We start from the raw sequence: 25,688 nt of genomic DNA, 5'->3' as shown, positions 1-25,688 counted from the left end.
CAGGCTGGAGAGGACCAGGTGGAGGTATTTCCTGATCCTGTCCCAGCAGAATACTGGTTGAAATAGGATTTGCTTTTGCGGGGCAGGCGTTGAGAAACATTCTCTAGTCGTAGTATAGACGTACCCAATCAAACCAATGTGTTTCTGCATAGTATCAGTGCTGAGCACATTTCATATTGGTGAGGTAACATGAAACTTGCTGTTGTAGTCCATGGGAAAGAGGTGTTCTGACTTAACACAGTATGGGTTAATATACTGGATATTTTTCTAGTGCTGTCTGTAAAAATTAAGCAAAACCCCAGAATGACTTGGATCGCTGGTGGGTTCTGCAGTTTAATTTAAAAAAAATTAAAATATTTAAAAAAAAAAAAAGCATTAGTATGCTATTTCTGAGTTAAGAATAAAAAAAACTTGGGAAAAACAAGGACATTTGCATAGAACAATGTACCTGACACAATAACAGGGGGGATGGACAGAAAAATTGAAAGCTTAAAAGATCGACCAGTCACACAAAACTTTGTTAAATATAAACATCTCATTTAAAGAGTAGCTAAATTTGCCCCTTCTCATCCTTTTTGATTAGTAAATTTGGAAGAAACAGGCTAGTTACATAAGCGGTTGTGCTTGAGAACCCACATATGATTCTCTTTCTTAAATATAAAGCTTTTGTTAATAACTTTCTCTTGCAAAGTTTATGGATAAAAATTGATTATATTGATTATATGTCTGTACATATATTATAAACATGTAAATAAGTTTATATATTTGAAATATACAGCTCATTATAACACTTTTTAAAGGAGGGAATAGCAGTGGAATACACAGAGTATATTGTGTTTCTGGTTTATATCCACATATTTGTATATGTGCACGTACAGAGAAGGGAGGAATAAAAAGTAGAAAAGAAAAATGAAAAGACTGTTTTCAGTGAGGCTTCTTTGAAAAGGAAGATGAAATAAAACTGCAGGTGGGAGATGGTGTGTAGAGCTCTATAGAGTTGAAAAGGAAACTGCTAAATACAGGAGGAGCTAGGCAGCTTGCAGTCTTCAGAGTATTTTGAGGTAAAACCAATTTGAAAGAAGATTTAGGTTTTGATCTTGAACCAATTAATGGGAGATGAGAGTAATTTTACTGCATTTCCTAAAACTACTCTAGAAAGCAAGGGTTATAATAAAGCCTTTCTCACTTGTATGTGTCTAGTGACAGCCTTAAAATGGTATAAAACATTTTGTTATCATGAGAGTGCATGTTTGTAATAGGATTATTAAACGTTTGAGTTTTGATTATAATCCACACCTGTAGTTACTAGATTCCATTACCCCATGAAGTTTGCTGTAGATTTTGTAAAATGTGTGAAGTTCAATTTGAAGCAGGTATCCATGCATTTTACAAAAAAAAAAAAAAAGGCAATGTAACAATTGCCACGAATGAGAAACATCTCAGCAGTGAAGCCAATGGATAGATGGGTGTATGATTTTAATTACTCTCTTCAGGTGGTAGTTGAGAGACATTAAGTGGGGTAGCAAGGTGAGAGCTGAAGAGTTACTGCCTGCACTGTTAGTAAATAATGAGCATTAGGCTCTAAAACAGTTGGTTTGACATGTTCTGTGAGCTTTGAATTTATCCATAAAAAAAATGTAACCATTTATAACAGAAGCCATAATAACTAACAGGGAATGTATTACTGCACTGTAGCTCCAGAGCAACAAAAATGAAATTATTGTATCAATTTTTTTGACATGCGACAGAGTTCTTCTGAAGGTCAGAGATGATTGGTGGTTTGTGCTAGGTATTCAGCTGGTAAAACACAGGGAGGCTGATAATATTTAAAAAAAAAAAAATCAAGCTTTTTACCTGGCTTCAGGGAAAGTATGTGCATTTGTATCTTTAAATCCTATTAAGTTGCAATTGATTCTCTGTTATCTTGTCAGGGAAGAAGATGTAAGTATCACATAAACTTGATGATTTTGGAGCAAAGTCTTTGGAATGAGCCTTACTTGTGTCCTTGCTACCTGCCATTTAAAGCATTTCTTGCCTTACCATGTTTTATTTAACAGCTTAACCTTGAGGTGCATGTTAGTTCAGTTTCTGATATTCAAGAAGACTTCCTATTGTTAATATGTAATTTCATTAAATATTAATTATACTAATTGTTTTTCTAAGAACAGAAATTTTAAGTCCAAACAAGAGAAACACTGTAGGCTTCAGATATACTCATTCTGCTAATTAATAGTAATAAATTACCTTGAATATACTTTCTAGAGTAGTGGGATCCTTTGAGAAAAACAACTTTAAAAATTACCAGGTAGGTACATGATGTCAGAGACATGAAATTTGTCTTTAGAACCCTTGGATTGTCAGGGTGTTTGGAAGGCATCTATCCATCCTGATATTAAACCTGTGCTTATACAAACTCATTTGTCCTTTCTCTCTTAAATACCATTTTGGACATGGTGACTAGCAGTCTGTCATGATTATAGATGCCTGGGAAGGGTGTTTTAGAAAAGGTGATAAATGCAGTAGTGTAGACGGCTTTCACCAAGAGTGTCTGACTTTCACAAAAGTCCCGTAGGCTAAGGATGGAGATAGTGTGTATCTGTTACGACCATTTAATATTTGCTCTGTCCCTTACTATCTCTAGCCTCAGTCTGCGCATCCTTAACCTTTTCTTTTATCTGGTAGCATGGCCCTGAGGCAAATCACTAATCATGCTCAGGAGCTTACAGTGTACTAGTGATATGCAGAAGCACTGCATTTTATCTGCATTTGGATGCTCTTCTGAGTTTGAGGCAAAGAAAATACTGTTATTCTTGATGTTTAGATCACTTTACAATGCACCTCAGCTTTCATCCCTTGAGAAATTGTGTCAGTATTTGAAAGAGCCGTTGTCTCATTTCACTTATCTAAAGCAATTTCAGTCTTCATTCTTATAATTATTGGAAGAGCCCAGCAGCAAAAATCTGATTAGTGGTTTCCTAACGCTACTGGAAGACAACATTTCTACAATAATATTCTGTACTGAGTCAATGATACAAGTCAAGCTTGGTGTTAAAACAGATTAGGAAATGTCTAAAGAAATTTGTCACAATATTTTTCTTTGTCACAGCAACATGATGGATATCATAATTTTTTTTTGGTAACTGAAACATAAAATGAAAATTCTGGAAGTGAAGTCCTCATAGCTGGGTACCATCTTTGCCCTTGTAATGGAAAAATCATGGAATCTTTCGTTTCTGCAGTTAAGATAAAGTTTTCACATTCTCAGCCCTTGAAGAAATGTAACTATAATGAAATTACAAAGAATTTAAAATGTACCAGTATTTTTGGAAAGGAAATTCAGTATACTTTTAGGCTTGGAGGTTTTTTCCCCTCATAGAAATCATCTTTGTAATCTATCGTATGGACTGCACATAAAGACCAAGAAAATAAATATTCAGATGAGAAAACATTAACACTTGAGTGTACAATACCTGTATACAGATGTATCGTATTGGACAAACTGCTTCTAATTTCACTGATTTCTTTGGTTCACTGCATTTTAATTAGGCTTTTGACTGCTGCCTCAGTAAAACCTTCCTGCTTCAAAGGCTCGATAAGCTATCCAGAGTTGATCTGAGCTATCATAGGTATGTTGAATAGCATGTATGGGCAGCAAATTTCTTCAGTCAAATATTTTTAAAAGAATTACTTGGTTTAGCTTTCATTTTGAACATTATGAAACATTCAATGGTTGGTTATGCAATAGTGTTGCTGGTGGTGTTACTCAAAAGTAGTAGTGTTCTTATGGTTCATTCATAGGTCGTTCTAGAGGAAGTTGCTCAAGTTCTGTGGGGATCCTCATTTTAATTTTAGAGAATTGTCCAAAATGGAAATTGCCACAAAAGCTTCTCATGTGATCTCTTACAATATCTTCATAGATCTTATTCTGAGTTAAAGCTCTTCACCTATGAAACAGCATGTATTGCACTAGGTCTTCAGTCATCTGTTTATTTCAAGTGTATTCATAAATGATCTAATAAATTTGAAAGCATGGAGGATTGGTTGCAAACTGCTTAGTTTCCTTTTTGTTTAAATACTCTTATGCTAATGGCTGTGTGCCTTATTAATACTCATGGATTACATTGTGGGACATATAAAATAATGTAATAGTGTTCTGTGAATGTATTTAATAAAAAACAGATTAGAATTAAGACTGTAGTGGGAGTCACTGACATAGCAGCTCTGTACTTAATATCTTATCTAAATCTCTGTCCATTGCTTTTAGTACAGTTTGCATATTGTAGTGAAGTTGAGCATAACAGATCTGAACCACTTGGAAGAGTAACAAATACAGAATGTATGATTTTTCTTCATAATTGGAAAATATCTTATTCTGATGTATGTGTGTTCCATCAGCCCTTGTTTTTCTCTAAGTCAAAGGAAAAAATATCTTTTTGGACTAATCCTTTTTCTACAAAAATATTTAGAGTGTGTATTGTAATTTTATAATTGTTGGTCGCTTTCATAAACAAACTACAGATATGAAACAAGCAGATTTCTGATGGGTATGGAGCAAATTTCATAGGAAAATGACAAAATAAAAAAGCTCACTCTAGAACTTAAAATGAGATCAAAATTGCATCCTGTTAATACATTCTGGTAGCTGTGTCAATGTATAGGTAATTTTACTGTCCTGTTCTTGTGGGGCATCAAGGGATTTTGTTTCTCTGCTCCTGTTTCCATGGCAATTAGAATTAGATTAGTTTTAGGTTCACAGTGGGTAAATGAGAGAGACTAAGCTATGATGCAGTGTTTGTGAGTCTGGAACATACTGAGTCTTTTTAGAAAACCGCTCAAAACTGTGCTTAAGGTGTTGCTTTTTTGGTTGCTGTTGACTTGCTTGTATTTATCTTGCAGTGTACAGATCTTCTGCTTGTGGTTAGGCAGTGTGGTGATACTTGTACTCTTTGTGTTCATAGTGATGTAGTCTTTAAACAAGAGAACGGTCCCTGGATTCTAGTGATAGCTGCATGTTGAAGAGTCAGTTTGCATATTTGCAAATAAATAGCTATATTAACTGTTTTAAAAATTCTTTAGCCTATGACTGATTTTTGCAGTATTTTGAATGTGGTGGAATGGTATGATTTTTATCAGCACCCACCATTTAGGATGACTTTTTTGAAAGACCATTCCAAAATCGTGCAACTGTTCTATATTCATCCATGCAGTTTTCGTGTGTGTGTATGCATCTAGAAATATATTTTAATTTTTTTTTTCTTCTGATACTTCTTAATACTTTCCTACCACCCTCACCTCAAGAGATTTTTCATCTTCACTATTTTTCCAGGAATGGGAATGGAGAGTAATATTACTGATAGATTATTTTAGTCCCCTTTTAGCTAATTCCCATGCTGTCACAGTTCTTTTTCCATATAGCTTGTATTTTACTTACCATCATTTTGCACTAATGGATTGTAGGTGCTGCAGGGAGTATTATAAGATTTCATACTCTGGTACTAATGTGTCACACTTTTGTAGTCTCTGAGTATGTGATATTTGTGACATTACTCCTGCAATATTTAATACTTGCATTTTGTTAAATAATTATCTACCTGTTACAAGGGCTACTGTAGATTTCACAGAAACATCATCCTTGAAGATATTTCAGCTGTTGATTTAGTATCTCTGTGTGAGGTACACCTAGACCCAAAGATAGTTGGGGATATCAATACTTTTTAGTTGTTCAGGTACAATTGACCTTCATGCTTCCAGGAACATTTGAGTTGGCAAAATTAAACCTTGCAGCAGTCTGTACTTCTGTAGAGGAGAGAGGGGAACCTGGGGAAGTGTCAATGGTTTCAGGCACTTCTGAAGAGAAACAGTTGCTGTAGCGCTTTGCTGACAGAAAGCACTAGATGATACTAGTGCTGGAAGTGCTGGTATTTACCTCCAGGTATAGTAAATTGGGCAGCCTGCTTGCTGCTGTGCCCTCTCGATGCATCTGCCTATTTCTCCTATGCCTGGTTCTGCCTGGCCCACCTTGATGGATGTTTGTCTCGTGTGTGGTTAACAAGTTCTGGTGATGGGAATTCTATCACCTACCCCTTCTACCAATGTTGAAATGTCTTGAGCATTAGAAAGTTTTTCTTAGTGTCCAACCTGAATCTCCATTAGTGCAACTGTCAATTATTTCTCGTTCAGCCCTTAGTGTACTTGAAGAACAATTGATCAATCTCTTCTTTGTAACAGTCTTGTTTATATTTGAAACTGCTGTTATGTTCCATCTCAGTCTTCTCTCCTATAAAACCAACTTGCTTCAACCTCTCCTCACAGGCATATTCTTTAAAAAGATGCATTCAAATCGAAAGTATCTGGAGAATGACAACAAAATGAGAGTTTGAAGTATAGATCTTTATTTTGCATAAGACATCCCTGTCAAAACTTTATTTTAACCTTAACACCTCCAAGCAAGGCTTCTCATTTTCCAGAGCAAATAAACAGAAAACAGAAAAATTCTAGCATGCATTAGAAAAATGTTAGAAAATAAGGATGCAGAAACTCACACCAACATACAATTTTTTTTTTGTTTATTCCACTTTGAGTACAGCAGATTAAATACAATATCAAAATGTAAACATACCCTTGGATTTGCTGAAGAATTACGATACTGACAATTGATCTCCTTAATGTCTTGGGAGAAAAGGAGAAAATGAAATCTGAGTTCCAGAAAGCTGCAAGTCCTGAAATTGTGAAGAAGGGTGATTTATGGTTTCTTAACTGCATCTCAGCTCCTGTTAGTAAGAATAATTAAAGGTGACTGACAGCTGTATACATTTTTTTTCTCATTTGTAAAAGTATTCCTTTCTTTGACACCCATTTTGTCTTACTATTCTGCATACCAGCTTGACAAACCTGCTGATACAAAATAGCGAAAAAGCCTTTTTTAAGAAAGCATGACAAGTAATATTTTTGCAGCCTACTTTTTTAATCTAGATTGGGATTAATTTTTTTTTTTGTAATTGTGCCACTTTAATGTTCTTAATACGAGGCTCTTTACAGCAGCACATCAAGGGACAAGAAGCAGTGGGTGTAAATTGAAACAAGAGAGTTTCAGACTGGGTCTAGGGGGAAAAAAATTCCCCATGGGGACAATGACGTTGTTGGTAGGTCCTGGAGTACACGTGCAGATAGGCTGGTTTCTAGGTTGTCTAGATACATTCACAACATACATTTTTTAAAGCATATACATATACATCTGTAAACGCGTAAATTTAGCTCTTATGGCCATATAAATTTTGCTGATACTTCTATGATCGTAAGTCTATTGGTAATCATAGTCATACAATGTATAATTGAAATTTCTCTTCTGTTTTTCATTGTGTTGCCACAGTTCTTGTATATAATCATGTTAATTTTTCATATCACACTTCTCAAGATAGTTTTCTGGCCTTTCATTTTAAAAGATTCATTAAATCTGCTTACAAAATTATGTATGGATATTTATATTGTTAGAAACATAATTAGATTGCCCCAAACTTTTTATTTATGCCCAGTGCAATACCACACACAATTTTGACTTAATGTTTTAAAAAAACATTCTGATTGTTTATGAGTAAAGCTTTTTTTGTGAGCACTTTGAACTGAAATCGCACCAAAAATACTATGTTGCTGGATTGTATGGGAAACGTGGAGTCCAAGGGAAACCATGGTCAGATGCTATGCAATGTGGAACGAGCCGGCTGAGGTCAACTGGTCCAGAGACAAACCACCTTCTTGTGGTTCCAAAGAGATTACAAAATTAGCTTGTACTTCAAGGGCCTAGTTTATTCCGTGAGGCTGAAAGATTTAATTAAGGTGGTTGTGTCTATTAGATTTAGTTGGGATGCAGTCGAATAGAGAGTTGTAATACTTCTCTTGCACGCACTTTGCTGTTGTAAGTTGACTTGTTATGGCTGACTGTTTGCTGTCCTTCTTTTTTCAGACAAGAGGTGTCTGATATAAGGGAGATCATGGCTATCTTGTAGGCACTAACTTTCACCTCCATGGGCTGTAGATACTCTGAAATACCCCCAAGTGGTATATAATACATAGATACAAAAATAATTAAGTAATTCTGAAATAATGTATTGGAAGTCCAAAATATCTTCAGAAATCAGAATTCAAAGGGCATTAAAACAACAACAACAACAAAACCCCAAAAAACTCAAAACAAACAAACAACAGTCTGCACCCCAATTTAAAATACGATTAGATGTCAAAATCACAATGCTTTCCAAAAGCAGGAATTTCACCAGGAAGGTGGTATATCTTTCAGTCTTGGCTCTGAGCCACAGAGGTGGTATCTAGAACTCTTGCACATCTTTAGTCATCCTTAGACCTTCTGTTAAATGACTATTTGATTAACAAGTAAGTAAAAATGATAAGACCTGAGCAATGAGAATTATGCATCTTCTCTCACTTTCTTCTGATTTTAGTACACAGCAAGTGGTGCCATATAACTTACCTACAGGTAGAGGTAAATCACTTGAAATAGACTTTATCTGAAACTGATCGCACTCCATAAAGCTCTTATAACTTGTGTTCAATAACACTACTTGATCACTGCACTATGGTGTAGCTGTTGCATACCATGGTTCCAAAGACCATATCTCTTCAGTTTCTTTGTTGATTCTAGTGTCAAGTCTTGAAATCTGGTCATTCGGAGTCAGGTAGCAGCATGAGTGTTGTCTGCTCCATTAGTTTTGACTGTATGGTTAGTGTATAAATAGAGGTAGGCTGAATGTGATGGACACATGTGTACACAAAGTTATTCGCCCTCTGAGATTCCAAAGAACCACTCGCTGGGCACCTGTATGTGTCAGGTTTTCACTTCAGACTTCACTGTCAAAGGAGAGATGTTTTCTCAAAAAGCCATACCAGTAGTTAAGAGTTTCAGGAATATACTGTCATCTACTGTTTCTTCTATGTACGTCAGCCTTGAATTTCCTCAGTGCAGGGGAGGAATGGCCTTACCTGGCACTGAAGGGCAGATATATGCCATTCATGGGGGGTTGGGTTATCTGAGTACGTGAGCTCAGCCACTACCGTGTTTCATAGTCCAAAGGAGGAGAGTTTTTAAGAGTCCTTGACTCCTTTCTTTCTGCTTGTCTGAACAGATGGAGTTTCAATAGACTTCTCAGCTGTTGTATTTTCTCTATCCCTTAATGGGACCCTTGTGACTTTGGAAACTTGTTTAAGCCCTACTTATGTAGTTGTGCCTTTATTTGCTTTAGTATATTGCTACCTTGTCTTTTCTAAGGCACTTGGAATAACTTGCATTTGCTAGTGGTACAAGGGTATCTATTAATACTGCAAAATAAAGGGATTGATCTTGCTTTATCAATTATACCTAACCTGTTAATATATTGCAGATGATTTAAAGAGACAAGAGTTTCCATTTTATTTTTAATTTCAGTTATTACTAGAGCTCATTTATACAGTTGGGGTATACTCCCCACAGGAATACTCCATGCATTTAGTAGGACAGTTAAGCTCTCTAAATTATACATTGTAATATTTCTCCTTTTTTCTAAAATTAGTTTATTCAATATATTTGAATTGTCATGTGTTTGAATCGACATGCCATATGCATATTGTCATATGTTTTGATTGGAAGCAAATGCAGATACATAGGATGTGCTATGCTATGGATTCTGTTTATTCAGATAACATAGGAACTAAGGATAGCCACTATTTGCATTATTTAGTATCTTAGAAGAAGGCTAAGAAGGAGTTTCTGCAATTAATGGGAACAACTTGTATGCTTATTTTATTGGTAACTGAAAGCACTGACTGGAGAATTTCTTGTGTTTACAAGCTGAAAAAGTGAGGAACCCTTAAATTTGCAGAAAAGGAGTGGAAGACTTGACATATGGTGTATCAGCCTGAACAAGAAAGGAAGAATAAGAATAGACAATAAAACCTGGAGTTTCCTGTAACTCATATGCTCTATATTAGACTAGAAAAGCATTGCAAGATCCCAGATTGTACTGAGAAAAAAAGAGATCATCTGTTTTATTCAACAAATTAACACTTAAATATCAGTAATTTTACATTTCTAGAAATGTCTTTACCTTGATAGTGTTTCACTGTATTCAATGTGTTTTTTATTAAATTAGTATTTATATAAATATACGTTTTATGTAGTTCAGAAGTTTAAAGGAAGCGTACTATAGAGTGTATTATGTACAATAACCATTTTGGAGATGAAGACTTGGAAAGCAGACGATTTACAATATATCAAGAGACTGCATCATCTGATCTGTCCCATATCCAAAATCAGAGCCCTCTAAATTTCTAGAGACTTACCTGAGTGTGGAGGGTTGAAAATGCTGGAAAAGACACCATCAAGGGCTTTTTAAAAAAATCCTTTGTTTGCAGTCACTGTACTGGAAAGTAATTTTACCTTCTGTTTTTGTCCTGCCTCAGTGTGTGCCTATTAAAGTAAATGCATCTTTTTCATGCATGAGCACAGCTTGCATTAATGATAATGGAGTTTTCATATGCATGTTGAAAGGTGTTCATACCTAATGTTACTGCATTTCCAATGCTGCAGAAGTCAACACTGATGTATTGTTTATTTTTTGCTCTGTGAATCAGCACTGTTGTTATAGTCAGCAGGTACATACATCTGTAGGAATTCTGCTTAAGGAAGCCAGCAAATCTACGTTTTTTGAACACATTTTTAGTAGCTTTGATTTATTTTTATTATTATGTGATGGGGGGGTTCACTGCAATTCAGCAGATAGAAGTTAGGTCCAAGATACTAGATAAATGTGCTATGCAGGCTCTGAAATCAAACCGTGTTGCCAAAGTTAAGTAGGCAAGTTGTTAAAATCATCAAACTCCAATTTACTTTGTATTTAAGAAATAAAAAACCTGGGCATAGCATACATATGATGTAGTGATTTTTGGAAAACATTAGAAGACCTATAGATTGCAATGTTGAGCTGTAGATATTTAGGAAATGACAGTGTTTTAATTACTCATGTAAAAATAACTCATCTTGTCCCTATGTTTCTTGACCCTTAACCTCGTGAAACCAAATATGTGTTTTACATACTGCTTCCACTGAAGTAAGCATTGGATATTCTGAGCGATTATTGTAAGATCTTTTGGGCCTGTAAGTTACATACTACTTTTCAAATAATTCCTACTTTTGTATAAAAACCAAGTGTGGTTCTATTTACTTTATTCAATATTGGCATTGTGTTTGTAAGAAGTAAAAACTGAAGAGAAAACAAAATGTTAAGGGTGGTTTGGTTGGGTTTTTTTATTTTTAAATTCCTGGTCTTCTGCAAGACCAAGAGAAATCTTTATATTTCTGTTTTGATAGAGTCATTTGGTGTATTCTAACAAATGTTGGTATGTGATGTTCTATGTGTGCTTTTTTCTAATTATATAGTTGTATGTACTGTGGTCTGAAGCGTTGAAGGTGCTTGGCGCTGGAAATAACTACGTCTCAAGCCAAAATAAGCTTTTGGGTAACTACAATGATATTGGGGACTAATGAGGTTTGGAAAATTACATTATGGCATTGTTGAGGTGAACTCTTATAATGACAATGTTTTAAAGACACAGGTGGAACACAGATTTTTAGTGTCTATCATCAGTGCATATTGAGAGTTTATCAACTGGCCTGACTATGCTTGACCTTTTGCATGGTGAGCTAGTAGGGTGAGTGCCACAAAGCTCTCCTTTTCTAAACAAAAACACATGTACCTCTTTCATCTTGCAAGGCCTCTGTAAAGGTCAAACACAGTTGTAGTTCAGCTTAACAAAAAGGATCAGCTGCCTTCTTCCATCTTCAGGGCACAGATATGTCAGACAGGAGGCGGAGAGGTTTAACAGGGAGGTAGCACAGTAAATGAAAGTAAGGATTTGCTACTCATAGGTAGCACACTAGAATATCTTGACTCTGAATACATGACTTGGTGACTGAGAAATACTGGCTTATGTATGAGTATTTTATGTATCAATACATACTCTGTTTTGGCAGGCCATTTCTTATTTTTCCTAAAGGGTTTTCTTTAATAACGTCACAATTTCAGCCATCGCATTTATTTAATTGAGAGCACGTTGCTGTCTAGCCTGCAGTCAAACTACCTAACCCTGTCATTTTACCTTCTTGAGTGCAGTTTCACGTTACAGGACTATCAGCCCAGAGACAGTTGTCATACAGCAATAATAAGCTAATGCAGCTGTGTGAGCAAATTTAATTCACTGCAAAAATGGAAGTCTCAGCTTTTCCCTGGTTTGGTGTCGTGGTTTAACCCCAGTCAGCAACCCAGCACCACGCAGCCGTTTCCCCCTCCCCCCTCCCAGTGGGGTGAGGAGGAGGAAAGCAAAGGAAAAAAAAGTAAAACTCGTAGGTTGAGATAAGAACAGTTTAATAACTAAAGTAAAATACAATACTAACAATAGTAATAATGAAATATAATAATAATAGTAATGAAAAGGAATACAACAAAAAAAGGAAGGGGGGGGGGAAACCAGTGATGCACAATGCAATTGCTCACCACCCGCTGACCGATGCCCAGTTAGTTCCCGAGCCGCGAGCCGCGCCTCCTGGCCAACTCTCCCCTGTTTATGTACTGGGCATGACGTTCCATGGTATGGAATACCCCTTTGGCTAGTTCAGGTCAGCTGTCCCAGCTATGCTCCCTCCCAGCTTCTTGCACACCTGCTTGCTGGCAGAGCATGGGAGACTGAGAAGTCCTTGGCTTAAGATAAGTGCTACTTAGCAACAACTAAAACATCAGAGTGTTATCAACATAATTCTCACACTAAATCCAAAACACAGCACTGTACCAGCTACTAAAAAGAAAGTTAACTCTGTCCCAGCCGAAACCAGGACACTTGGCCAACATCCAGAAGTAAGTAGCTGGTATGTAGCTCTTATGTTGTAGGAAATGCTGTAGAATACAGACTATGCACATTTACATGTAGGGATTATCTGCATAGTCTTTGGTATCCATAACCTGATTTTGGTTCACTTTTTACTATGCGTTTATGCCTTCTCATCTGTTGCATTTGTACTTGGCTTGAAAACTAACATTGAGGTTTTACTATGAAACCTCATCTGACTTTTTTTTTAATGGCATAGCTGCTAAAGAAAATATCAAAAGGTGCATTTTCCAACATGCTGTCTTCCTGAATAATGTTTTCAACAACTGCAGCAGCTGTGGGTATCATCAAGTTGTGAAATATGTTTGAAACATGCTCACAGTATGAATGTCCACAGACTAGACATAGTGAAAGTTTAAACTGGGCACTCCATGACCCAACTTCTCTGTATAAACAACAGCTCTTTCTCCCACATTCACACCAAGCATCAGTAGACAGACTGCTTCCAGCCTGGTTCCCAGTACAGCGTACATTGCTTCTGTAGTGGCTAGATAGAGATGTATTTTTAATTATTATGCTGTACTATTATTATACCTAAAAGATTGCTAGTAAAGCATGACAGTGGGAATGGTGACCTTCTGGCATTTGAATTTCAACCAACCTTGAATATAATTTCATGGAAAAGGGTGTTCGTTAGCTTCTGGGCTTCCTCCCTTTTGAATATCAAAGATCTGTAGAGAGCAATAACGATATTAGACCTTATTTTAAGCAATCACAGAAGGATTTCATAATGATTGTATCAAGCTAGCTAAGTATACAAGTTACTGTTAGACAAATTCTTTACGCAAGCTGATGTGAAAAAGTGACACTGCAAACTCATGAAATAAATAACATGCATTCCTTTCCCTGCATTTTGTTTGTGTTCTAGTTTACTAATTTTTTTAAATTAAATGTTCTAATGAAAAGGTTCCTCCCCACCTTTTTTCCCCCACCCCAGGGTCAATATCCCTCACCCCATTGCTCCAATTTCTCTCTCTCTCTCTTTTCCTCTCTCTGTTTTTAACTGTATGTAAAGCTTACGGTGTCTCAACTGTAACTTGCATATTATTTTGAAGTACCTAAGATCAGCTTAGGTGTATCAGGGTCTGAATTCTGCTTGCTTTTGGCTTGTAGTGGAGGGGGTAATGTATCTGTATGTTAAATATAGGTTTTAAATGAATGTATGTGGGCTTTTTCGAACATAAGATCAAGTAGTGTGGTTGTTTGGGTGGCTGGGTGGAACAAAACAAAAAAACCCTTTTGCTAATTTAGCTGAATACCCTGACTGATTTTGTGGTTGTCCTGTCTTTACTCCCCTTTTTGTGAGCTAATTTTTGATGACACTGAGACCGCAAGAAAATTTACCCTAAACATTTATTCTCCTTTAGTGCTGATAACATTAAAGACTTGGAGAGAAGATGTTTGAAGACCTGTTGTGATCTGATCAGAACTAATTGGATCTGGCAGATGGATTGAAATTTGTTTTAAAAACAGCTGAGTAGTACTTCTGTTTATTTTTTATTGAGAATAAAATGAAAACATTATCTTTTTAGCAGTTTGTTTCCAGCACTGTGGAAATACACATCATGACTGTGTATTAAACTTCATCTTAATACTTATTATTGTTTTTTAATGACACTGGTATAAACCCCATGTGTCTTTGGTGACTCTGCTCTCTTTATTACAGGTGCTGTTGTCAGGATTGATTGGTGTTGTTTCATGGAAGAGGCCCCTTTCACTTGTGGTGAGTGGCAATGTGGCTTTAATCAAGTTATACAGACTTTAGATAAGTGACTAAAGGATTCTGTGGAAGTAACTACCAGTGGTTTTGTCTTTATGTAGAAGCCTAATAGCCTCTGGGGATGATTTTCCAGTGCTGTTCTGTATCCTAAAATTTATAAACACTTCCTACAAAAATTTTGGGGCTTTGAGGTTGTATTACATAAATGATCTAGGTGACAATAATATTTTTCTTCTATCTGTACTTAAGTCTTGGAGAGCTGTAATATTCATTATGTGTAAAACAATGCAGATATCTACTGCCCCTTACTTGCCATTGTTACAGTTCTATCTCTCTTTTTAATAGCATATGGTTTAGTAATTTAAATGTAAGAACAAATGAATCATAAACATTTTGATAAATGTGTTTGTTTAAAGAAAGGCAACAATCATACTGTAGTTCACGGTGTGAAATCAAAAATGGCTGAAAATAGTGAGCATTACTGCCTAGTAGATACACTCCATACTGCATCGTGGCTTGGATTAATATATATTCATGAAATATGTTATAATTTTCAATAATTTGTTTATTAATGTATTTTAAAAATTAATACTGAACTTAGAAAAGTGCTTAGTCTGTCACTATTGTTCTAGACAAACAGACTGTTGATCTGCATTTATCTTTGCATTTAACTTAACTTGCCTAAAATGACACCGCAGAGAAATCTTTTTAACCAATTATCTGAATGGCAAAAAAGCGTATTCCAAATTAGTAGCTGTTTTTGTTTGTCTGCAAAACAATTTTCAGCTACATTATGTATTCTGTTGTGAGATTCATGTAGTTACTTAATAATGAAAAGTAATTTATGCTTTGTATATGCATGCTAATAGAGTTTCAATTAACCTATTAACACAAAGCAATATTAGATTCAAATCAATCTTACTAAAAAGGTGAAATGACTCTGTCAATAAGGACGTATTAGCAGATAAATGTTGCCTTTGAAAAAGTGTGCATCTGTAACATAGTAACATATGTAACATTTGTAACATAGTTAATACTAAAGATAGTTCCAAGAAAAAAGAATATAATGGAAAGTATGAAATGGAAAGACCTGTACTAATAAGAATAAGCCTAATTAGAAATTCAGGTATACCTTTCAGTATTATGAACTAAAGCAGTAGTGTTAGCGCTTCTAATATTTTTTTTTTTTCTTTCCATAATTCACTTGTCGTTGTTATTAAAGAAAGGCCAGATTGAGTTTGTATTGATTTACTGGTTGGTGGTTTTACCAACAGATGAACGCTGTATGATGTAGAAAGCTGCCTGATGGCAAGATAAATGTGCCCAAAATGAGGTCAAAGTGAAGCAAATTAGTGAAACTAATGAGTGCCCCTGAGAAAGGTAGCAGGCAGGTTTCTGGACTAAAATACAAAAAAAGACAAATTTTTACTCACCATTGATGAGCAGGGAGAGCTTTCACATTAGAACATATCAAAAGACTGATCTGTCATGAATGGGTAGTCATCAAGTAAAAATACTCAGAATTTCTCAGACTTTTCCATTTAATTTTTAAAAAACAAACAAACAATGAGTGTGTATATGAGAATACACAGACAGGATGGGAGTGGTCATTTGGTTGCCCCAGAATTTCTCTAGTTATCTCTTGCTGGGCAGGAGCAGAAAGAGGAGGAGCAAACTGTTTTTTTCCTGGTGTTACCAAAAGGGAGCATGGCCCAAAGTGCTGTTTTCTCCATTAGTCCATCAGTAGTGTAGTTCATATTGGAGATTTTGCAGGTTTGCAGTGTTGTTTAGAGTAAGAATGTGTATCTCTGGGCAAAGATTGGACTAAATTTCTGCTCAGTGTTATGACAAATAGCTGGTATACCTGTTTTTATGCCAAGATATTTTATTCTACCTTATGGGCTTTGTTGTTACTAATTCTCTACCTGGGAATGCTGCCTCTTTGATTGAATAAAACTAAATAGAATTGTAGTAGTATTACCTATTAGAAATACTTCAAAAGAAAAAGTTCTCCTGGCAGTGAAAGAATCATGGAAGTGTATGTTTGGTACCCAGATCTCATTTCATTTTCATTTGTGTTACACTTTACTGCTCACATATTAGAAACCATTAAAACTAAAATAATTCCTCTGAATTGAGTGCTTGTACAACTGTGAAATCTAACTAAACCTAAGACTTTTCAAAACAGTTGCTTGTGAGCAACTGTAATTGCTGCTTACGTCACTGGAATAAACAATATTCATGCATCAGAAATGTTATTCAGGCCTATTGAGACTTGGCTTCTTTGATTCCTGAACACTTGCATATTGTAAATTCAGCCAGGCTTTCAGATATCAATTCATTCAGTGAAATGTAAATAGGCAGTTGTGGTCAGTATCATTCAAGGAAATAAATATAAAAGGGAAGAAATAGTAAATGGTAGCGTAATACTCTCAGAACAGCTCACCTTCCTAAAATCTGCTCTAGGAAATTATTTATTTCCAAGAGTAAGCTTAGTGCTCAGGAGTTAGAGCCTGATTGTTTTTCTTCTGTGTTTCTGTATTGGCACTTGGTGGTGGTATAATAGCCAGCTGGAGGGACAGGGGACAGGGATGACGATTTTTGCCGGTGTGTGATTAACCTGTGCAATAGTCAGTGCTAATAGTTTTGCAGTGGCTACATACCGTCTGGTTTTCCTAGTTGAACTGTAAATACCTTTTAATAGTTGGAACCCATGTGTTCGTATTTGTTCTGATTAAGCAATTAATACTGCATAACTTTACAACCTCATAGCACAACATGCCAATGAGTCATATTGTGATCTGCTTATACAATACATATGCAAAATACATACTGTCAGTAATTACCTTTTAACCTAATTTATAGTATTATAAACAACTATATAATCGATTACAGTATACGTCTTTTTCTGTTGCAATGTGTTACAAAATCTGACATTGCAAAGAACGACAACAAAAAGAAAGATAGCTTTATCGTTGGAAGCCACGAATAAAGTTTTACAAAATTAAAACATACACCGTCTGTGATGTTTGGAAAACTGGTGAAACTCTGGTAATATTTTAAGGTGCCAGTTTCCTGCTTGTTTTGGATTTGTGACTAAAACAGGGTTGGTAACACACCAGTGTGTTGGCTATTGCTGAGCAGTACTTGCACAGTGTCAAGGCTTTCTCTTTTGCACACTCTGCATCACTTGCTTTGGTTTTTTCTTTCCTCTTTCCTTCGCTTATTAAGCTGTCTTTATCTCGACCCACAAGTTTTCTCACGTTTGCTCTTGCAATTCTCTTCCTGTCCTGCTGCAAGGGGGAGTGAGTGAGCAGCTGTGTGGTGCTTAGCTGCTGGCCAGGCTCAACCCCTCATACTACTGATTCTGGTTTGCTTATCGCTGTATTCATACAATTTTTTTCACAGATGCAGTGTCTTTTCTTTGCAAATTTATTATTTTCTGCAGGCAAAAAGAGGAAGTCGAAGAAGCAATAAACACCAACAGTAGTTCATCAACCATTAACTTCTGACTGTACCTTACCAGAAATGTGTTATGTAGTATTGGTATAGAAATGAGTGGGTGGTTGCATAGTTTAACATCTTGGAACCAAAGTCAAAACTGAGAATAGTTGTGTATTTCCAAGACATTAGCATGAGTGATGTTTTGTATTATATATTCAGTAGAAGATTTACAAATATGTATGCACTAAGGAAATTTTACTGTGATGTTAATGTGCAGAAATTTAATTACATATAGAAGCTCTCATGCTAAAGTGTCTTTGCATAGTTTAATTATCTGAAGGATTCACCAGATTTTGTTAGTTTATCTGAATTTTATTGGTCACCACCTAGCCATCAGTTGCTTATGTTGCTGAAGGAATCAGTGTCTGTTATCAAACCAGTATTTACATTTACCAGAGGAGACACCTGGGCAAAGGAGATCTTTAAATTGTTTATGCATTAATTTTGAACAGTATTTTCCATATATTTCAGATGTTTCCTCATTAAGCTTTCTGTATCTTTAATTATGAAATCTCAGAGAATTTGTAGTGCTTTGGGGAAATCTTTCAAGAGTCCCTTATTTGGAAACTAAGTGCTGGCTGTGTCAGTACCACTGCTTAAGGTTAAAATAGGAATTTGTTTCCTTGTGGTTTATGGAAGTGTCTGAAAATTGAGGGAGAGCTTGTGTAGCTCCTGACGTTGAATTACCTTGCACAAAACTTTGAACTGTGCAGTGAGATTATTTTTCTGTTACGGTCTATGGTAATTGCAAATCTATTTGTGCTAAGGAGATTAATTCAGCCTCTGAATTGAGCAGAAAGCTTCTCTGTTGCCATCTGGCATTTGGGTGATCCCAGAAAAATATTTTTACATTTCTAACTGAAAGCTTTTACAATAAACTGATAGATTTAATATTTTTTTTCAAGGAACAGAAGCGTGTTTTTTTAATGCCTGTGAATGTCAGTGAACATAACACAATACTTACTAATAAGTGATCTTGATTACTCAGAATAGCTATTTAAAAGCATTTCCTATGAAATCTGCATTCCAGATACAGTTCCATGCATCAGTGAACATGCAAATCTGTGCATGTACCTTTAGTAACTAGCCTGGGTATAAAGGCTCAAAAATCTGATCTGTACATTTGTTTTTCAGGACGTCTTCTGATTTATTTCTTTTGGCTTAAGTGGAAGGGGACACTCTCTTTTCAATGCATTACCCCTTCAAATGAACCATTACTTCATGCTTTTTTTTCCTTTTTCTTTTTTTTTTTATAAGCAGATAGGATTTTCATTATTTAAGAAAAATAAAAGAAGAGTCATCCTAAATAGCAGCAGTTCAACCTGCACATCAGGCACAAGGATGAACTGCTGTGCAAGGTCTCAGACTGCACCTGTGGTAAGAATCACCCAAATGCTGAACAGACTTTGTTAGAAAATGTTCGTCTTGGGCCAGCTTGGTAGTTTGTTGCAAAATGAGAGATTTTCTTTCTAGAAGTCCTGTGAAAAACTTGAACTATTTGAATATCAGACTTAAATCGGTTCTTTTTCAGTAAAAATCACTAGAAAAAGATCTATACCTGTTGTAAAAAAGAAATTACTAATAATTTTAAATAAATACATCCACATATACACTTGCCCTACAAGATGCATGGATATGTAAAACTGGTCCAAATGTTTCCTCGTTGATTATCTTCTATCACTAGATATCGTTGCTGAGTATAGCAGAAACAACCAAACTCCAGGAAACAGATGATACATAAAATGTATAGAAATAACATATAAGTAAGTTTCCCATAATTTTCAGTGATGTGGGTTGTTGACATGTTCCTGGCCATACTACTTAACCTGAGGTCCTAGAGTAGCTTAAGTGATGAGACATGTATTTTTAAACTCTGGTAAGAGAATTTACAGCTTCCTTTCAGATGAAATCTGATTGAAATTTTTGAATTTAAATTCCCCCTCCCCCAGCAGAGATTTGGTTTTGGCAGCTGGAATAAGTAAATAATCTATGTAGTGGAGAGGCAATGTTAGCATAAATGGGTCAAGACTGTAAGAGAAAAACAAGTAAAAAAATGCACGGCCTGGGAGAATGGCAGAGTCTAAAGGCATCCATCACCTTGTATGTCATTGTTGGCTTTGATACTTGAGTGATGTTGAGATGAGATGCAGAATATCACTCTGCTTTAACATATCCCTTGATCACTCTGCAGTATCATTTCAACATGCATAGACTTTGAATTCGTTGATCAAGATGTTCATTAGGAACCCTGCTATTAGATAAACAGTCATCTTTGAGGCTGAAGCATTAGTTTAAAGGTTAACAAAACACTGGGTAAAAACAACTACATCTTACATACCAGAGTTTTGCAAAGTTTCTGATAAATTGGGATATGGTTGAATGCTGAGTGTTGCTTGCTTTCAAAAAGAAACTTGGAAAGCTGTAATGGCTTCTACTTGCAAAGCAAATCCAATGCTGGTTCACAAAGTAGGTCTTCTAATATAAAGCTGTAAATTTTGCTCAGAGCTGGTGTGGACTGGAGTGTGAACCTAGGCTTTGAAATTGAAAGCAGAGTGTTTTTCTTTGACCTCTTTTCTAGGAGCATGGAAGGAAAATACTCAAATTCAGAGGAGCTGAATCAAGGGGAAGAGAAAGGTGGAGGGCTAGGACAGGAAGGAGGAATTAAACTGTGAGTCTGGCAACACGAGGGAGACTACGATCAAAAACTGTTGAGAAGAACAGGACCTAGATGAGCAGAGAGGAGTGAACCAAAAGCGTGTCAATAAGAAATCACACAATAGAATCTCTGATTTTTCAGTGTGCTTTTTAAATACAGTGCCATAAGCACCATAACTAATTAATCTTGACTTAAAATAGATTTGTATCTTCAGTTTGAATGACTTCAGTGAAGAAAGTGTGAGCTGCAAATAATCTTTCCCTATAGTTGGGACATAGTTAAGTTTTCTTTGTCTCTTCTCTTCCGCTTCTCCCGTTCACTGAGGGCTAGTTGTATAAAGCACTAACATGGCTATGCTGCTCTGGTAACCAAACTAGATCAACTGTCTCTGCATACTACTGCAGTGTGACTGTAGTTATACCAAAAGTCTGTGAGACAATAACTAAAAATGAGGTTAATGTATTTATTGATAAATATATTCCAGGTTACATCAATCTGAAAGCAGAGTTAAAATATATTTCTGTTTCTGTCAAAGCTGCTTCTGTTTGTTAGCTATTCCAAGCAGATTCTTAGAGTAGTTAAACCTGAATGATTTTTTTTTGTAATTCTCTTTCCTTATTTAAAAAAACAATTTTCCACCAAACCAGGGTAGTGAATATCAGATTTTGAGGCCTTTTCAATCAGCCAGTAACTGTCATTCTTTCATGCCTGCTCCTTCCTTACTTGCTTCCAAGGATGTATGTACCTTTCCTACCCTGGTTCTAGTAACTGTGCCAGTGGTCTGTAGGAGACTTCTTGAGAGAAATACAAGTACTTGCCATTTATCTGGCTACATTCCAGCACCCTATGTGAAATGCATGGCAGAAGCTGTGGATCTCTTTGTGTCTTCTCATGTCAAATTTGGGTTGGTAAGTGTTCAGATACTCCAAGAAGGGCATTTTTAATTTACTGAATGCTGTTCTTGGACTGGAGGCTTCAGTGAAAAGAGCAGCTGAAGAGGAATAGGAGAGAACAGGAACAGAACTGCAACTGAACAGGTCTGTTTTAGGCATCCTTAGTTGCATCCTGATTGAGCCATTCCCACAAAAGGTGGTTGTAGATCTTCCAATTTTTTTTCTTTCCTCAGTTCCTGGCAGCAGTTAAAGTTTCAGTAGTAGCAGGACAACCACAATGTTTACTCTTTCCTTTTCGTTAAAGTATTTTTGTGCTCTATGCATAAATTTTCATTTCCAAATACTTGAAGAAATAACCAACTGTATGAGAAATGAATGGAGATTTCTTAGGGTTTTATTACAGAAATTACATTGATGAATAACATAACTAGGTAAAAATTATAAATATTTTATATAGATATGCTATATTTAGCCACTAGTTTTGGCTGTACTTGTGCTGGTTTTTGTGTTTTGTTTTTCTGTGAAGATTCAAGTGATCAGATTTTACCAGAGCACTTCTCAAAAAGTAGATTTCAAACATATTTGTAAAAGATGCATGTAATTTTAGATGTGCATATGCAGGAACGTGCCCTAGTGATGTTTGCACAGTTATTCAGAAAATAGAAGTTATCTGATCAACCACACTTGCACAGTCCAGCTTGAACTTTGGTATTTGTGATCAGTCTGTGGAAATTAATAGCATACAGTATTTTATTTACTATGCATTAACACAGTGCGATAAATGATGTTTTCTCCAAAACTCTAGTAGTGCAGTTAAGCTTAATTTTATTCTAAGGTTAAAGTGCTGCAACCTCTGGATGCTGTTTCGGGCTTTTTCTGATGGCCTTCTGAGGCCTTTTCTGATGCTATGCATGGATCATGAGCTTTCCTATCTGAATCCTCTTGATAGATGTTTGTGCCTTAAATCTGAGGGTTTTGTTTTGTTTTCTTTCTCGGATGGGCTTTCTGAATCTTTATTAGTTTGGGACACTGTTATTGACTCATTTCCTCTTATTTAAACTGTTGGTCTTGCATTTCTCCAGTCTTCCTCTCTATTACCAAGTGTAACTGTTGCGCTTTAGTGCAACTTTTGGTTGCCAGAAAGAAGAGCTTTTTATATGTGTGTGCACACGTGTGTGTGAAGTGGGGAAGTCAGAGGTTGGCTGGAATGTCCACCTGTGTCTGCTGCCCTGAGAGATGTTTTCCCAGTGCATGAACTGCTGGTTTAAGCTGTGAATTAATGCCTCTTGTTGGATTGAGTAGGGGATCTGGAAAGTGTGGTCTTCAAAGTTTACAATTAGAGTTTGTGTAAATTCTGATTACATTCATGTCCCAAATTGCTTTTTGCATGTAGATTAACACAAACATTTAGATTTTTGACAGTGCGCTGTCTCACCTATTGCTGGTTTTTTGACTAAGACTGCTGATTCCCTTCTGTCTTCTCTAGTATATGGAAACAACTGACAGAAAAACCTGCCCCCAGTGCCATTTTATTAGTATATACCTGACAGAAGAGGAAGAAGGAAAAAAATGGAGAATGACCCAGTAAAGCTGTGAAATGGGAGAGAAAGAAACAACACTTGAGATGAAAACGGAGGAAGCGAATCAAAGAAATCTTTGTAAAGGGGGAGAAAAGGTGTCACAGAGTGAAGCATCTATTTAGAATGAACATTCTATGTCCCCTTTTACAGCTTAACACTTCTCTTGCCTGGGTCTGTCTGTCTGCATCTCTCTGTTGCCCTTTCTACAAAGGCTGCCTGTTCCTGGGCCCAGCTGCCACCAGCTGTCACCCGTGTCAGAATCTAGACTCCTCTGTTGAGCATCCATCTGCTAATTAGTTATCCGCAGTGGCAAAATTTTAAAAGACCACAAGCAGCTTTTCCTGAAGAGCAGACAAAGCCTGCTGGGGCATAACACTTGCCCCTTCCTAAACAAGCACATCTTAATTACCCTTAAACAGACCCTTCTACTCCCCATCTGCTCCCATTGCTTCATGTTGCCATGGCAGCAGTTAATGCTAGCACAGTACCATGCAATAGGAAACTGTCAGAGTTCCAGTATCATTGCTGCTGCTTATAATGAAGAGTATGGTATGGGTGCTACATTTGCCTCTTTTCAGTCCATCAGTAATTCCCCTGTTCTCACAGGCTGTCTAAATATATCTGCTAATGGTTCTTCTATCTCATTTGCTCCTTCTTTTAGAAATGCAGGCTGCATCCCATCTGGTCCTGGAGTTTTTGGCAGCCTTTGCACAGTCTAATTTCTTCAACTTTTTCTTGGTGTGGGTCTGGTTTCCTTCAGCATTTTGTCTTCCTCCTTGGTAAATTAGTCTTGGTTTCTGACATCTGCCTCACTTCCTTTGTAAGCACTGAGGAAAATAAATTATTTTTGTTTAGGGATGTCTCTATGTCTTTCAGTAAAATACTTAGTTCATTCTTTAGAAGTCTGCAGTCATCTTTATTATTCACTTTTTGTTTATACGCTGGAAATGTCACATTATTTACCTTTGATTCCATAAGTAACTTTGCTTTCAGTCTTGAGTAATTTTCTCACGTTATGGATATTTAAGTCCCTTTCCTGTTCTTAATTTTACCATGTGTAGCTTCTGACCATAAAGCCATAAGGAATGACATAATTAACTACCCTTAAACCCTGAGAGATGGTTATAATTTTATATTTTAGGCACGACTATGGCTAAATGCGTTTTACAAGACAAATAAGAAACGTTTGTTTAACCGTATCAGCACAAGAAAATTTGGGGCATTTCAAAGACTAGATACAAATATAGAAATGTTAAAAGGCTAAAAAATGAGTCACTCATTTTACAAAATTATACCTTCATAAAAAGGAACAGATCTAATTGTTAATGTGTATTTTGTAAACCATTTGAGATGTGCAGCAAGAGCACATGGTTTACTTTCTTGAGTGATATTTCGTGAAAGTGCAGGCAGACGTGTCAAGTGAAGAAAACTGCTGAGGGAAAGCAAGCCCCTAATTCTCAAAGCAGGATGAAAATTAAATGTAAGATACCTTAAATTTATTACTACTCTTGGTATTATGGCAAGTAAAACCCTGTACTTGCATTTTTTGCATGTGAATGATAATTACCAAAAAAAGGATGTTACCACAAGAACAAACCTGTTCACATCACAGAGGAAAGGAGTTTGTGACAGTAGGAAATGTGAAATGTTTGAGGGACTCAGAAGGAGAAAACTAATCTCTCCCTCTGTAGAGGGAGAGATTAGTGGGGGGTTTGGTGTGTTCTATTTGTTTCATTTGTTTGGTTTTTCTTTAAGCAAGTAAGATTAATAATTTGATGCTGAATATTCAAAAATGAAGTTGTTTCAATTCCAGCAGTTTCATTAACAGCTGTAGAGGTTTTTAAAACCAGTAAAAAGTAGTAAGACAATTCATCGCACTTTATGAGAAATTGTGTAGGGATGATGGAGAGAGAAATTATGACATTTTTAGTTTTCAGATTACAAAAATGAAATATCAGTACTTTGGGCCCTGATAGTTGATGTAGTCTCAAGAATTTTGGAAGCACTGAAGGGTTTCCAAAGTCAAAAGAAGCCAGATATGAGCTTTGAGAGTAAAGGAGTCAATATGTTTTAAAATTGTAAATACATATATTGAACTAAATATGTACAAAATCAACTTCTTTTAAGAATTTTTCGCATTTCTACTAGTTTTGACATCTCTGCCTTGTAGAGTACCAATACAAAGGTGATTACACACAGCATAATGTAGAAGCAGACTGATAATAGAAGCAAAAGGTATTTTGATATCTGTGATTCATTTCCTACTGAATTCCTACAGCTACTAGATTCAGGCTTTGACTGAACTCAATTGATCCCTGTTTATTTACAGTTTATAAAGCATAATCATTGCAGAAGATTTTAAACTGATGACTTAAAATGACTTAGCAGACTTACCTGGATCCAAGATTGAG

The 25,688-nt window shown here is 36.1% G+C and overlaps 1 protein-coding gene across 1 annotated transcript in view; it reads left to right on the top strand.

Moving 5' to 3' along the window:
• ENTREP2 (endosomal transmembrane epsin interactor 2) overlaps positions 1-25,688 on the top strand; it is a 156,089-nt gene that overhangs the window by 50,648 nt on the left and 79,753 nt on the right. Inside the window, exon 2 of the mRNA XM_050903311.1 lies at positions 14,591-14,647. The gene's annotated coding sequence lies outside the window, so the exon portion shown is untranslated. The remainder of the gene's footprint in view (positions 1-14,590; positions 14,648-25,688) is intronic.

This window comes from Gymnogyps californianus, chromosome 11 (genome assembly GCF_018139145.2).
Source record: "Gymnogyps californianus isolate 813 chromosome 11, ASM1813914v2, whole genome shotgun sequence".
NCBI classification, from domain to species: domain Eukaryota; kingdom Metazoa; phylum Chordata; class Aves; order Accipitriformes; family Cathartidae; genus Gymnogyps; species Gymnogyps californianus.
The sequence above is the reverse complement of the archived record's forward strand: the minus strand, read 5'-3'. Positions and strand labels throughout refer to the sequence as shown.